The sequence below is a fragment of the Macadamia integrifolia genome, unplaced genomic scaffold (assembly GCF_013358625.1).
Source record: "Macadamia integrifolia cultivar HAES 741 unplaced genomic scaffold, SCU_Mint_v3 scaffold725, whole genome shotgun sequence".
In the NCBI taxonomy this organism is placed as follows: domain Eukaryota; kingdom Viridiplantae; phylum Streptophyta; class Magnoliopsida; order Proteales; family Proteaceae; genus Macadamia; species Macadamia integrifolia.
Window position 1 is genome coordinate 347,521 of NW_024870526.1, and position 3,924 is coordinate 351,444.

The following is a 3,924-nucleotide window of genomic DNA, read 5'->3' on the forward strand; positions in this document are numbered from 1 at the left end:
TTGATTGTTCACTGGTTGGAGCCCAATATTGATAGGACTATAGTTAGTAAGTTCGCGTATTATATATATATATATATATATGTGTGTGTGTGTGTGTGTGAATCTGAACGTACGAACTAAAAAAATAGTTTTTTTTTTTTTTTGCAGTAAAATGCGTGGATTTAAGGTATGAAGTATTAAACGCGAATAGAACTTGTATTTGTAAGTAGAGGAAATTACACTCCCCTCCCCTGTATGTTTCAGGTATTACACTCAGACCCCTTGTGAAGTTTGTAATTACAAATGTATCCTATGGTGTTAACACGGTTAGAAGCAGAAGTTAAATAACTTTTTTACCTCCTCTTCTTTAACGACTTCCTTCTTATCAACTGAAATGCTCTTCTGCTTTAGCACCAAATCCTCCACTGTTTCCTCACCAATGGACCTCAAAGGCAAATCAATCGAAATTTGGCCCCTGGAAGCCAATATCAATAGCTTAGAATCATCCAGACCTTTAGCTGCCCCAAGACTACATCGTTTAGTTCCATGTTTTGCCAATGCATCCTTGAATTTTTTATCTGAGAAGGCAAAAACAGGGAGAGCTAAGCTTAGATTGCTGAAATATTTAAAACCTATAAAATTCTTCATCTTCTAGTTTGTTTCTTCAATCCAAATATTTGGAAACAAAACGCCTTAAATTCATAGGAGAATCTTTGTCTTACAGTTGCGTTGGTGCAACTGAAGCTACTGCTCCTCTGTAGGATCGGAAGAAGGGGAGGACATGGATTTTGAGACATTGATACACCGTTTTAAGCTCTTGGTAATTGAATTTGAGAAAAAAAGCATTTGGGTTTGATTCAGCGAGCTAGCATTGCTGAAGAAAATGGAACCAAATCCATGAATTTCATCAAAAAAATTCAATTTTTTCATTAGAACTTTACATGGCTTCTCTATTGTACTCTTTGTACAGGTCTTTGATTGGATTAGAGCAGTTACCTTGGGATGTAAGGCTTTGCAACCTCCACAACTAGGGAAGTAAAAATCGACAATAACAAGCCTATCTCCTGCATTTGACAGTGCATGAACAAGTTCTTGAGCTGATTTAATCTCTACAATGTTGGGTTTAGAGGTCTTCTCCTACCATCTCATAGCTCGGCTGACGCAGACTAATGCCTATGATTGAAATTAGAGAACAAAAAAATGAATTTCCTTCACAACCCAAAGAACAAAACTGCCTAGAAATAAATTGGTAAAGAGAAACAGAGAAGAAGAAGACGTAGCAGCTACACATACATTGACAGAGAACTTTGAAGTGCGTGAGGAAGTCCAATCGTCCAAAGCCCTCTGGTTTGAAACATCACCTTCCACAGAAATAGTCATATGGGTTGCCAATAGGGAAAACCCACTTGTAGACTCAACTAGAGTTTTTACTCTTAGAAATGACGGCAGTGTTGTGATTTCAGACCAAAGACAGACCACTCTCTGGTCAACAAACTCGTGATGGAAGGAGACCCTAACAATCCACTGTGGCATAATAAACCCTAATTCTTCCATGGTTTCTCAAGAAAGAAAACCATAATAAGGGTTGAGGGAAAATTCGTCATCTCCATTGGACCAGTATTTTGAGGTTTAATACAAATCTGTAACACACTTAACTGTTTCTCACAGACGGTCAAGGTACGGTTGATATAATCTATAACTTAGAAGGGAAGAATTTATAATTTCCAACTTTGTAAGGGAGTGTTGTGTAATACCTGAAATATACAGGGAAGGGGAATGTAATTTCCTCTTATAGGTCTTATATGTTAGAATAACTTTAATTTAAAAATAAAAATGAAAAAACCCCAAAATACCCTTAACTCTCGCCCTTCTCGAAGCCAAACACAGTCAAAGACCAACTGAAAATCAAAAGCCTCAACAGCATGAGAGAGAGAGAGAGAGAGAGAGAGAGAGAGAGAGAACCAAAACCAAGAACCTAGCAGTAGCTACAAAGTGAAGGCCGTGATAATGGGCAAACAGATCTATAACCTGCGAGGCTGCGACCAGAGAGAGAGAGGATACTTTATCAAAACGAAAAGCGGATATAAAATGTGACAATGGGATGGATGGAATCTTTGGCGGTGGATGGAGATTTACCTTTGGGATCTACGCCCTTGTGTTGTAGTGTAAACTGCACTTCCTATGCAACCCATAATTTACTTTAGGATTGGCTTCAATGATCACGAGATGATCTATTAGCAGATTTTGATGTGAAATAGTAGTTACATGCATGATGCATAGGTTCTTTTGAGCTTTTTGGCTTAATATGCTAACTATATTTGTGATGTATATTTCCGTATTTTTATTGTATTATTACTTAAAGAGTACCAATAAACACGTATTAAACAAGTACTATATTATTGCCCTGCCCATTTTATTGTGCTGGATTTCTTATAAGTGTTGTTGCCGTATAGTCCGTTTAAAAGACGTATGTATTTATTCCCGTATTATTGTTATTCCCAAATTCATTAACTATGAATAGTATCATAGGACCGACGATAGCCCGACCGAAATGATCTGTTGACCCCCTACTTAATTGCTTGGGTCCTTCTCAAGCATATTGTTCAATAAAAACTATCTTATTTGGCTAAACAAAAAAAAATATCGTAATTAGAGTAATTGGTGTATAAATTCGAAGGAAGAGGGTGGAAGACACACACACAGAGGCTTGGCATCAGTAAAAGAGTTGGTAGTACAGGGTCTTTGGATAGAATCTGACTCCACATTAGTGGTTTTCAGCGGTGAACACACAAGCTATTACTTGGTTTACGTTGCAAGACTGGCTATTTTTACAATGTTTCTTAAATTCAATTTCCTGGAAGATTTCTTATCGTTACAAGGAGAGGGCAATGATCCTATTGTAGATTATCTTGCTAAAGATGAGGTTAAGACGGGAATTTTTGCCGAAGCAATTGCTTTTCCTCATCACATTCAGGAGGAAATTGCGATTGACGCAATGTCTAGACCCAGATTTCGTTTTCGATAATTCCCGGTTAGGTGTCCCTACTGATGGCAATGCCCAAAGTGGGGGTCCCCTTTCCAGTTTTTTTGCTGGCTAGTCCAGTGTTGTGTGTTTTCTCTTTTATTTCTTAATAAAATTATTGATCCTTGTTGAGAGAGAGAGAAAGAGAGAGAGAGAGAGAGAGAGAGAGAGAGAGAGTGTGTGTGTATTCAACAAGCGGTTCATTCTTTTTAATCATGTTTAAACAATTTCCTACACTAATTACATAATAATTCTTACCTAAGTGTTGTGTGCATAATTGTGCACAAAACCTTTTACCTAGTCTTAAAATGAGCAATATTAAATGACATACTTCCCCCATACGATCCTCCAAAGACAATAACATGGTTGGCCTCTATAGACAAATTTTTCTTCAGATCAATAATCACCTCCGCGTAATTCGCTATAGCTTGGGAAGAACTGAAGTATCCCAGCATGCTTCCGTTTTGGAATGCTTCTTTCCTCGACCCAAAAGGGACTGATTTTCCATAGTAGCAGCGCTGTGTGAAGACACACAACTCAGAAGTCTAGGTTAATCCATGTTATGACAGTTAGTAGAGAGAGAGATATTCTACCAAAAAAAAAAATTTAGAGAGAGAGGCCTCTATATACAATATAAGAGCCTCGAATCGAGGGGCAATATTGTGGAGCAAGTCTGGACCAATATCACTATCCAAAGGCGAATCCTCGCCGAGATAAGCGAAGATAAGAGCACTAGAATTTGCACCACTCCAGTGCTTAAAATTAACCACATATCTTTGTTGAAAGGTAGTATAACTTTCAGGCCTATAATTGAAATGGTCAAGCTTTTAGTCTCATATGACTTTGTAAGGAAACAGTTAGTTGCCCTTATTCTGAAACAATTAGCTGGGATCTCGATAAAAATAGCTACACGGGTGCATCAT

The 3,924-nt window shown here is 37.8% G+C and overlaps 1 pseudogene; it reads right to left on the reverse strand.

The window, feature by feature from the left end:
* Positions 1-306: 306 nt before the first annotated feature.
* LOC122069822 lies at positions 307-3,456 on the reverse strand (annotated as a pseudogene).
* Positions 3,457-3,924: the final 468 nt, after the last annotated feature.